Here is a 12,214-nt window from a genome sequence, read left to right as displayed (position 1 = left end):
TCTCTCTCTATCTATCTATCTATCTATCTATCTATCTATCTATCTATCTATCTATCTATCTATCTATCTATCTATCTATATGTGTCCCTCTCTCTCTCTCTGTCAATCTGTGTCCCTCTCTCTCTCTCTCTCTCTCTCTCTCTCTCTGTCGTAACCTTTGTACGCTCGCAGCTTGGAGCTGGATTTTGTGAAGGTTGGAGGGAGTTGGCGTTTCCTGCTCCTCACTTTCCTGAACATTAAGTGTACTATTGGTACTGCACGTTCTCAGCGTTCCTGTTTCTGGGAGTGGTGGATTATTCCCTCAGGAAGGAATTGTGACTCTTTGCTGACTGCTTACTGGGTGTCCACACACCCACCATTAACCTGTTTTTGTTCCTGCCAGCAGTGCCGGATCTGACAGCTGGAAGCAGAGGCCACCTGGGGACTCAGGACTTGGCGGCTTCGGCATACTGCAGGTCTCCGTTGGCGGTGAAACCTTGTGGGCCCCGGCTCTTCTCTGGATAGGCGTCCCCTACCCTCGGGCCTGCCCACACGTCACCAGTTGTATTTTATGATTGACTGTCTAAAAGCAGTATTCGACCTGTTGTGCACATTTGCCGCAATAAATTGTATTTATTGGTTTATCTATTGACCATTCATTTACGCCCCCTGTTGTGGGTCCGTGCATTACACTTTCCCCAACAGGATATCTCGGCCAACGTTATGGATCCCGAGGGGCACAACCCACCCATTGAACAGTCAATGGAGACGCAAGGTGCACAGGCTTCTGCAGGAGGTATAATGGGTGAGTTGCAGCAAATCTTGGCCACCTTCACTGCTCGGTTGGATTTGGTAACCGACCAGAATGTACTACTCAATCGTAGGATGGAGGCTCTCACCGCACAGGTGGAAGCACGTGCACAGGGCGCGGCTGCTGCTCCTCCTCCTGCCGACCTGTTGCTGAACAGAGACCCTCCAATGGTCATTCAACGGACCCCCCCCATCCCCTGAAGCATACATAAGTCCCCCGGAGTCATACGCAGGTGGTGTAGAGACATGCGCTGACTTCCTAATGCAGTGCTCGCTCGTCTTCGCACAGCGCCCGGTAATGTACTCGTCAGACTCCAGCAAGGTGGCTTATGTTGTCAAGTTGCTTTGAGGTGAGGCACACGCCTGGGCTACGGCGCTTTGGGAGCAGAATTCACGGCTCCTAACAACATATACTGGGTTCGTAAGGGAGTTCAGACAGGTGTTTGAGCACCCAAATCGGGGCGATTCTGCTTCCACTATACTGCTGTCCATTCGACAGGGGCATCAGAGCGCTGCAGAGTATGCAGTCGACTTCCGCGTCACGGGCGCGAGGGCCGGCTGGAATGCGGTAGCGCGCCGGGCCGCCTTCTTAAACGGACTGTCTCCGGTCCTGAAGGAGCACCTGGTGGGTAGGGACAAGCCGCGGGATTTAGACGGGCTTATTGACTTGGTTATACGTTTAGACAACCGGTTAGAAGAACGTCGACGAGAGTGCGATGAAGGACGTGGCCGGGCACGTGCCGCCCTTCTCCCTTCCCGGTCCGAAGCAGCCCCGCCTTCTCCACGCTCCAGAGCCAGAGTGCTCCGTGTGACGACAGCTCCCCCTGCTGACGAAGCTATGGACACGAGCAGGGCCAAAATGAAATTAGAAAACAGACAGAGGAGGCTGGCCCGCGGAGAGTGCTTTTTCTGCGGCTCTAACGAGCATTTGCAGAAACAATGCCCCAAGCAGTTAAACACCAACGCTCGCCCTTAGAGACTGGGCTAAGGGTGGACCATAACACACACGCGAGTAATGCATGAAAATCCGCACGAATCCCAGTTGTGATCCTCTGTGGGGATTTAACCCTTCAAGCCCCAACACTGATCGACACGGGGTCAGAGGGGAATCTGCTAGATAGCAGATGGGCTAAGGAAGTGGGGCTCCCTCTAGTGGCCTTCCTTCTCCAGTGAAGGTAAGGGCACTAGATGGCACCCTTCTTCCACTAATAACACAACAGACACAGCCCTTAACACTGGTTGTGTCTGGAAACCACAGGGAGGAGATCGTGTTCTTTGTAACACCTTCTACCTCCAGAGTGATTTTGGGCTATCCATGGATTAGTAAACACAATCCCCGGATCAATTGGCCATCTGGGGTTGTGGCTCAATGGAGCGAAACCTGCCACCGGGAGTGTTTAAGATCCTCGGTTCCACCCGGTGTGACTGCTACAGAGGAGGTTCAAGTCCCATCCAATCTCACGGCGGTGCCGGCTGAGTACCACGATCTTGTTGACGTTTTCAGCAAAGATCTGGCACTCACGCTTCCCCCGCATCGACCGTATGATTGTGCCATCGATTTGATCCCAGGCGCTGAGTATCCGTCCAGCAAGCTGTACAACCTCTCACGCCCCGAGCGCGAATCAATGGAGACCTACATCCGGGACTCTTTAGCTGCCGGGTTTATCCGGAACTCTTCCTCCCCATTAGGTGCGGGTTTCTTTTTTGTGGGCAAGAAGGACGGCGGACTCCGGCCATGCATTGATTACAGAGGGCTGAACGAGATTACTGTTCGCAACCGATACCCATTGCCCCTGTTGGATTCAGTGTTCACGCCCGTGTATGGAGCCAAAATCTTTACAAAGTTGGATCTTAGGAATGCATATCACCTGGTTCGGATCCGGAAGGGAGACGAATGGAAGACGGCATTTAACACCCTGTTAAGTCACTTTGAGTACCTGGTCATGCCGTTCGGCCTCACTAACGCCCTCGTGACGTTCCAAGCATTGGTAAACGATGTTTTGCGGGACTTCCTGCACCGGTTCGTGTTTGTATACCTAGATGATATCCTCATCTTCTCCCCGGATCCTGAGACTCATGTGAAGCATGTACGTCAGGTCCTGCAGCGGTTGTTGGAGAACCGGCTGTTTGGGAAGGGCGAGAAGTGCGAGTCCCACCGTACTTCTTTGTCCTTCCTGGGGTTCATCATCTCCTCCAACTCCGTCGCACCCGATCCGGCCAAGGTAGCGGCAGTGAGAGATTGGGTCCAACTGGCAAGCCGTAGGAAGCTGCAACAGTTCCTCGGCTTCGCTAATTTCTATCGGAGGTTTATCAAGGGCTACAGTCAGGTTGTTGGTCCCCTTACTGCTCTGACCTCCCCAAAAGTTCCCTTCACCTGGTCAGATCGGTGCGAAGCCGTGTTTAGGGAGTTGAAACGCCGGTTCTCTACTGCGCCAGTTCTGGTGCAGCCCGATCCCAGCCGCCAGTTTGTTGTGGAAGTAGATGCCTCTGACTCAGGGATAGGAGCCGTGCTGTCCCAGAGCGGGAAGTCCGATAAGGTTCTCCACCCCGTGCCTATTTCTCCCGCAGATTGACCCCGGCAGAGCGGAATTATGACGTCGGCAATCGGGAGCTCCTGGTGGTGAAAGAGGCCCTGGAGGAGTGGAGACACTTGTTGGAGGGAGCTGTGGTTCCATTTACGGTTTTCACTGACCATTGGAACCTGGAGTATATTCGGACCGCTAAGCGTCTGAACCCCAGGCAAGCCCGTTGGTCTCTATTTTTTGGACATTTTGACTTCCGGATCACCTATCGCCCCGGGACCAAGAACCAGTGGTCAGATGCATTGTCCCAGGTGCACGAAGAAGAAGTCAAAACGGAGCTGTCGGATCCACCTGAAAACATCATCCTGGAGTCCACTATCATCGCCACATTGACGTGGGATGTGGAGAACATTGTCAGGGAGGCACTGACGTGTCACCCGGACCCCGGCGGTGGACCATCAAACCGTATGTACGTCCCACCAGATGCTAGGACTGCAGTATTGGACTTCTGTCATGGTTCTAAGCTCACCTGCCATCCAGGGGTGCGAAGGACCATGGCAGTGGTCCGGCAGCGGTTCTGGTGGGCGTCTATGGAAGCCGACGTCCGGGAGTATGTCCGGGCCTGTACCACCTGTGCCAGGGGCAAGGCTGTCCATCAAACGGAGAAGGGACTCCTCCAGCCGCTGCCAGTGCCTCGTCGCCCCTGGTCCCACATTGGCCTGGACTTCGTCACGGGTCTCCCTGTGTCCCAGGGAATGACAACCATCCTGACGATAGTGGACCAGTTCTCCAAGGCAGCCCACTTCGTGGCCCTCCCGAAGCTCCCGACGGCCCAGGAGACTGCAGACCTCCTGGTCCACCACGTCGTACATCTGCATGGTATCCCAACGAACATTGTCTCGGATCATGGTCCCCAGTTCTCCTCGCAAGTCTGGAGGAGTTTCTGTAGGGAACTGGGGGCCACCGTGAGCCTTTTGTCCGGGTACCACCCTCAGACCAACAGTCAGGCAGAGTGGGCCAACCAGGAGTTAGAACAGGCCTTATGATGTGTGACATCCGCGCACCCGACGGCTTGGAGTCAACATCTGGCCTGGATCGAGTACACTCACACCAGCCAAGTCTCGTCTGCAACCGGCCTCTCCCCGTTCGAAGCGTGTTTGGGGTACCAGCCCCCATTGTTTCCGGCTGTGGAAGGAGAGGTCGGGGTTCCCTCGGTCCAGGCCCACCTCAGGAGGTGCCGTTGGGTGTGGCGAACAGCCCGCTCTGCCCTGCTGAAAGCCCGAATGAGGGCGAAGAACCATGCAGACTGCCGACGCGCCCCGGCCCCAGAATACCAGCCCGGGCAGGAGGTCTGGCTGTCAACCAGGAACATTCCACTCAATACGGAGTCACAGAAATGGATGGACAGATATACTGGACCTTACAAGATCGCCAAAGTCATCAGTCCAGCCGCAGTGAAGCTGAAACTCCCAGCTTCACTGCGGATCCATCCAGTTTTTCACATCTCCAGGATTAAACCATATCACACCTCGGACCTTTGCACCCCTGGACCAGCGCCGCCTCCTGCCCGCATCATCGACGGCGAGCCTGCGTGGACAGTTCGCAGGCTCCTGGATGTTCGCCGGAGGGGCCGGGGTCTCCAGTATCTGGTGGACTGGGAGGGTTATGGACCTGAAGAACGCTCCTTGGTGAAGAGGAGCTTCATCCTAGATCCGGCCCTCCTGGCCGATTTCTACCAGCGACACCTCGACAAGCCTGGTCGGGCACCAGGAGGCACCCGTTGGGGGGGGTGCTGTTGTGTGGGCTGCCCGAAGAGGAGGTACTGCTGACCAACGCCAGTGGGCGCCCTGCCTGTTGTTGGGTTTCAGGCACCAGAGGGCGCAGTTGCCACCCAGGAGCCAGGTCTGACAGCTGTCAGCAATTCATCATCATCAGCACCATAAAAGCCTGGAGGAGACACCACACCTCTGCCGAGAAAATCAGCTTACCTCACAGGTAACCTCTCAGCCGTTTCTGTGCCATTTGCACATTATTTACTACTGAGTTTGCAGTCGTAACCTTTGTACGCTCGCAGCTTGGAGCTGGGTTTTGTGGAGGTTGGAGGGAGTTGGCGTTTCCTGCTCCTCACCTGGCGTTTCCTGCTCCTCACCTGAACCTTAAGTGTACTATTGGTACTGCACGTTCTCAGCGTTCCTGTTTCTGGGAGTGGTGGATTATTCCCTCAGGAAGGAATTGTGACTCTTTGCTGACTGCTTACTGGGTGTCCACACACCCACCATTAACCTGTTTTTGTTCCTGCCAGCAGTGCCGGATCTGACAGCTGGAAGCAGAGGCCACCTGCGGACTCAGGACTTGGCGGCTTCGGCATACTGCAGGTCTCCGTTGGCGGTGGAACCTTGTGGGCCCCGGCTCTTCTCTGGATAGGCGTCTCCTACCCTCGGGCCTGCCCACACGTCACCAGTTGTATTTTGTGATTGACTGTCTAAAAGCAGTATTCAACCTGTTGTGCACATTTGCCACAATAAATTGTATTTATTGGTTTATCTATTGACCGTTCATTTACGCCCCCTGTTGTGGGTCCGTGCATTACACTTTCCCCAACACAAATTAACTCAGTTTAAGTGCAAACTAGCATACAAGTAGTTTTGCTTGTGTTATTTCTTCCCCCAGTTCTTTCTGTAATACTGCCCCTTACAAAGTACAAACTCGGACTATTCTGCACTTTTAAATTTATTCAAAGTCACAGCAAAAATAATCAGGCCTGGGCCCTGCAAGAATTTCTCTTACAGACACGATCCGCTCTTACAGAACCCAGAACAATGGATACAAGCAGTTTTTATACAGGATTACGCGTGACAGAGGCGGACCTTATTTTGCAAAATCTTTCTCTTATTGGCCCCCGTGGGCATTCAAGGGAGGTCCATCCCCCTGCCCCAGGCCCACACAATAATGGGAGACATATGATTTATAATTGTAACCTAGGGCTTCGTTGCCCTTCGTTAAGTGCCGTGTGACTGGGCCATAACTGGTTAAATCTGGTTCTACAGAACCATCCCTGGTTCTCAAGACCAGGCACCTAAGTGGCTCGACTCTACTCTTTTCTACTCTCCTATTTTACTCTTCCTTTTTAGATATTTAGATATACCTTTGTACGAGGTCTGTTAGAAAAGTATCGGACCTTTTTATTTTTTTCAAAAACCTGATGAATTTGAATCACGTGTGCTTGCATGAGCCAACCTTGAACCTTCGTGCGCATGCGTGATTTTTTTTCACGTCTGTCGGTTGCGTCATTTGCTTGTAAGCAGCCTTTGTGTGAGCATGGGTGGAGTCTCTCATCGTTTTTTCTTTGCAAGGAAAATGGCGGAACGACTGGAGCAGCGCGACTGCATCAAATTTGCCAGAAACTGGGCGACAGCCAGGTGGAAACTATTTGGATTATTCAGACGGCTTTCGGTGACGATGCTATGGGCATCACACCGATTAAGGAGCGGTACAACCGGTTAAAAGACGTCTGCACAACGGTGGAGAGCGTTGTGTAACCACATCGCACAGCTGCTCGCACTGTGTTCCCACGTGCACGAACTGCAGCAACTGTTGCCTTGATGTTTTTGTGGTTCACTCATATGAGCTGTTCCGCAGTGATTCACCCTGAGTTGTACTTATTTGTACTATGTGTGAAGGGGCCCTAAGAAATGCTGGTTTCTCAGAATGCAAAAGATGGAGAACCACACTCCACTTTTTCTGGGTCAGGATCAAAACTTCTCAATCCAAGCCCTTGTGTTTATCTCTGTATTCATGTCATGTGGAGAACATCAGTCTGAGACTCCACTTTGATGTAATGTTAGTCTGGAACAGGATACTCCAGCCAAAGTCAGAACCCATTTACAACTGGGACTGGAACAATGCAGAAGAAGCCCGTTGTCCAAGAACAAAGACAGGTTGGTGCAACTCAGGACCCCTTCACAGGACGTGACTCAGGTAGGTGGTTTAACTGAGGTTTAATGCAGTGATTTTTACCAGTGACAGTGATGACAGGTTGAGCAGTCATATGTAACCAGTTCAGTCAGGGCACTGGCAGGTACACAATCAGCGCAGGCACCAGTGTCCAAGGGGGCAGCAAAAACTCAGAACCAGTAACACAAAGCAGAGGTCAAACACCAGGGAATCAACCACAAAGGATGTGGGAGAGCTCAGCATTATGGAAAAGACAATCTAGTGGGGAGCACAAGAGGAGAGAGAAGTTAAACTGACCGAGACATAATTAGACTGATGAGAAACACCAGGGAAGGCACGACCAGGAGGTCCAAAACAACACGCAGGAAACAAAACCAAACACAGGAGGTCCAGTAGATGAGACAGATGTATGACACTTGGATCAATTGATCCAACCTGGAACTGAACCCCGTTTATAGATCAGCAGATCAAATCCTTTTCCCCAATCCATCAACTCTGCACCTGTAAATGTCGAGTTTCCAACTCAGCCAAGAAAATTACATTAGAAATTAGAACTGATGTGTCGTGTGTGTAATGTTCATTAACCCGCTTTGAAAGCATGCGAGGTTCTGAGACTGATGAGATGTTAAAGTGTTGTTACAACTGATATGCAGAAACATAAAGCTGAGCACACACTCCTCCACCTGTCCTGAACTGATATCATCCAGTGTACTGGTGCTTTGAACCACACACACACACGCGCACAATCTGTACATTGCTCCAGTTTTATTGCCACCTGTGAAACTCCAGTGTCGTGCTATCAGACCTGTCGCCAAATTGAAGTGTGTGTGTGTGTGTGTGTGTGTGTGTGTGTGTGTGTGTGTGTGTGTGTGTGTGTGTGTGTGTGTGTGTGTGTGTGTGTGTGTGTGTGTGTGTGTGTGTGTTATATGAACAGATTAAATGTTTCTTTTCAACATGATAGTTGAGCTCCATTATATGAGTTCTTTAATCTGATTTGTATCTGACCTCTGATGATTAATCATTAACTCTCCAGAGTGTGAAAGATTTTATTAAATATATGAACTCTGAGTCGCGTTCACACAAGAACAGATCAGAGAGAAGTGACTTAAAAATACAGTAAAGAAGAACTCATTCAAAACCACATTAAATTAACTCTATAATGTTGTAAAATAGGCAGCATGGTGGATTAGTGGTTAGCACTGTTGCCTCACAGCAAGAAGGTCAAGGGTTCGATTCCCACCTGTGTCCTTTCTGTGTGGTGTTTGCACATTCTCTCCGTGTTTGTGTTGGTTCTCTCCGGGTGCTCCGGCTTCCTCCCACATCCACAGACATGCAGGTTCGGTGAACTGGTAACTTTAAATTGACTGTAGGTGTGACTGTGTTTGTTTGTCTGTATGTGACCCTGTGACAGACTGGTGTCCTGTCCACAGTGTGCTCTGCCTCACACCCTGTGACTGCTCAGATAGGCTCCAGCCCCCCGGGTGGCCCTTAATTGGAGTAAGCGGGTATAGAGGATGGATGGTGTAGAATAGTATTGATCAACTTTAACACTCAAAGAGTTGATTAACACTACAATAGTGTTAATTGAGCATGATTTTAATGGAATTTTAATTTAACTCTGTAACCCATCTTACAAAAAAATCTGATCCAGATGACTTCAGCTGGTAATATGAAGATCTTTGTCACATGTGGAGTGTGCACGTTAGTAACTCACAGCTGATGGACAACTTTAGTTGATTGCTGGAGCCGTTACTGACAGGATTGGACACGTGACACGTGAACGGTCCATGGTCGTAGCGGGTCACATTGGTGATGATGAGAGTGGACCCTCCATCAGTGATCTGAACTCTGTCACTGTCTGTGACCTCTGAGGTGACGTTCAGCCAGAGGAAAGAGAGGGCGGAGCCAGAGGAGGTGCAGGTCAGACTGACGGAGCTGCTGAACTCCACCAGCTGTGTGGCGTTTGAAACAGCCACGACATCAGACACTCTGACTGCAGATAAATGAACAGAAAGGTTTGATGTTGGTGTTCAGACAAAAGTGGAACAGACAGAAACAGGAAACTGAAAATGATGAAACAGCATTTAAACATCAGCTCACCGTAAACATCCAATGTTCTAATGTCCTCATGCCATGCTCCATTGTTTATTATCTTAATATAATAAACCCCACTGTCCTTCAAAGTCACACTCCTGAGCTCCAGAGCTGCACTGTTTGGAAAGAGGGTGATTCTGTCTCTATAATCTGGACCTGGAATGGTTCCTCCCTCACTGTATGTTACTATTGGTGTAGAATCCTTTCCCCACTCGATGTATATAATCTGTGTCTGTGATGGATTCAGTGTTGTGTTGAACCTCACTGTGTCTCCCACAGCTGCAGTCAGAGGATCATCTGGCAGTATTCCGACTGCTTTGGTCAAACCTGGAGGAGAAAGAAAAGTTCTGAGTGGAAGAAAGACAACAAAATGGAACATTGGAAGAAAACTTCAGTCACAATGAGAAGATGTTCCTCTAAATCTAAAATAACCAGGAGGCTGAAGTCAGGACAGAATCAATGTTGGGATGAAAAAACAAAACAAATTTTTCATATGTTTCAGTGTGTTTGAAATTCAAATTCAAATTGTTCCAAACGTCACCATCTTGCCGACTAACGCCACTTAACTATCGTCCAGCCCATAAATGGTTAAAGAGGTGGAGCATGAGCAAGACCAGCCTGAAGTGGGCGGGGCAAATAAAGCCTGAACACACCCCCATCTGACAGTCATCAAATAAGCTAAAGCTAACAGCTACAGAGACCAAAACAGTTGTTTTGTTCCAGGCTGTAAACATGTTTATTTCTGCTGTAAAGTTGGAGATTTTAACACAGACCGGCCTTCTGTCCAGGGTGGACTCTGACTCGCACCCTATGATGGCTGATTTGGCTCCAACCCCCCGCGGCCCTCGATTGGAGTCAGTGGGAATAGAACATGAATGAGTTCAGATATTTTATGGTTTATGAACTTGACTGTTTCAAGCCCATATAACATTTTCCCGTCATGTCTGACACCTTGACATGTGGGTGTGGCATCGCTGCTCTTTGAATCAAATATTTACAGATAATTTTCTGAAATCATCATCTCCAAATCATAAAATAAATGTGAACACACTGAATGTGCAAAGCTAAAAAAATAAGTGTTCCAGTCAGGTGAAACACACACACACACACACACACACACGTGTGTGTGTGTGTGTTTATTAGCTTTTATTATTTTGTTCAATAATTAAACCAGACTGATTTCAGTCACTTTTAAAGACATATGATGAAGCTACTTTTATATCTAAATATTTACCACAACACAGAAACAGAACTTTAATGTGTTTATTTAACAGTAACAGATTTTCTCTGAATTATATGTCATCAATTTAATTACACACATTCTATAATTCAGCAGGAAAATACAAAATCAACATGTGATTCTTCAAAATGACACTAAAATTAAGAATTTCCAGTGGAGAAAAAAACTTTCATGAGCTCCTCTGTTACTCTGAGCAACAAATGAAGGTCAACTACTGTCAGTGAACTTCATATTGGTTTATAAAAAAAGTTCTTACCAGTAAAAGCCACAGAAAAAATACAAAGAAAAAGTAAAGTATCCATTAGTTAAAGTTCTGTGTTCAAACTGAGAGAGCTTTAAATAAATGTCATCATCTTCCGGCTGTAATTATGTGACTCACATCAACGGAAATGTGCAAAGAGAAAAAAAATCCAGACCTGAAGATAACACAGAGATTAGATCCAGCTTTACAGTGAAGAAAAAAGCTGTTACAGCGCCACCCAGTGGCATAAAGTCCACGTTTAAAGTCAAATAAATTGAGTTCAATACAATGTATTTACATACTTGTAGAACCACATCACAGCAAACATGGTCACAAAACTGTTAAAGCCCAAAATGTGAATCAGCTGCAAAACATGAATACTGAAAGAATATTTCCCGAACCGTGAACACAGGACTCACAAAACATGAATATCAATCATGATCATAGAGTTTATATATACAGTATACTCACTCACTCATCTTCAATCGCTTTGTCCATTTAACGGCTGTGGGGGGTGGAGCCTGTGCCAGCAGTCACAGAGCTGGGGTTCACCCTGGACAGGATGCCAGTCTGTCACAGGGTCACATGTAGACAAACAAACACATTCACACCCACACGCACACCTACGGACAATTTAAAGTTTCCAATCCACCTGGGTGACTTTGGATGTGGGAGGAAGCCGGAGCACCCGGAGGGAACCAACACAAACACGGAGAGAACACACAAACTCCACACTGAAAGACCACAGGTGGGAATCAAACCCACGACCTTCTTGCTGAGTTACCTGTTCTACGCACAGGTAATAGAGATGAATTTTAGCCATGTCATTGTATATTTCATGTCACTTTAGTTAAGCTGTAGTAAGTTGCATTGTGTGTTTGTTGTCATCATTAATTTTCAGAGTAATTTGTGACGTTCATGAGACTCAAGTGAATGATGATTAAAAAGGTGACATCATGTCATATACACAGCAGGTACATTTTAATTGAAAAAACACACACCTTAACTCACACGCAGCACGCACTGGCCCGTCTGGATTGCAGTTACCGCGCACTCTAGCAAGCTGCTACTATGTAGTAAGTAAAGTGTGATACTTGTTACCTAACCTGAGTACCATGTGAACTACAAAAACAAGTGCTCCAGTAAGCGGGTTGTGATCTAATATATAAGCTTATTATTGTTAGTATTATTTATTACACTTATTATGTGCAAATGTAAAGAAAAAAGTTGTAAATGTAACTCCTCCTTCTCAGTCTGATTCCTTAAAGAGTGTTTGAATACAGAATATTTTCAAGTATAAATGTTTGCAGCTGTGTTCAAATGTGAACAAACACCAGGTCTGGGAGCATGCACTGGTGTCACCACACTACAGGA

At 48.3% G+C, this 12,214-nt stretch overlaps 2 long non-coding RNA genes across 2 annotated transcripts in view; both read right to left on the bottom strand.

Moving 5' to 3' along the window:
• LOC117513763 overlaps nucleotides 1-12,132 on the bottom strand; it is a 17,231-nt gene extending 5,099 nt beyond the window's left edge. The window contains exons 1-2 of the long non-coding RNA XR_004561708.1: nucleotides 12,122-12,132; nucleotides 11,312-11,314 (exon numbers count right to left, since the gene is read on the bottom strand). This is a non-coding gene — a long non-coding RNA (uncharacterized LOC117513763). The remainder of the gene's footprint in view (nucleotides 1-11,311; nucleotides 11,315-12,121) is intronic.
• On the bottom strand, nucleotides 9,024-10,901 carry LOC117513759. Its single transcript, XR_004561704.1, has 3 exons — nucleotides 10,856-10,901; nucleotides 9,366-9,686; nucleotides 9,024-9,258 (listed from the first exon to the last, which is right to left on the bottom strand). It is a non-coding gene; the product is annotated as an uncharacterized LOC117513759 (long non-coding RNA).
• Nucleotides 12,133-12,214: the final 82 nt, after the last annotated feature.

This window comes from Thalassophryne amazonica, chromosome 7, assembly GCF_902500255.1.
Source record: "Thalassophryne amazonica chromosome 7, fThaAma1.1, whole genome shotgun sequence".
Lineage (NCBI taxonomy): Eukaryota > Metazoa > Chordata > Actinopteri > Batrachoidiformes > Batrachoididae > Thalassophryne > Thalassophryne amazonica.
This window is presented reverse-complemented; position numbering and strand designations above follow the sequence as displayed.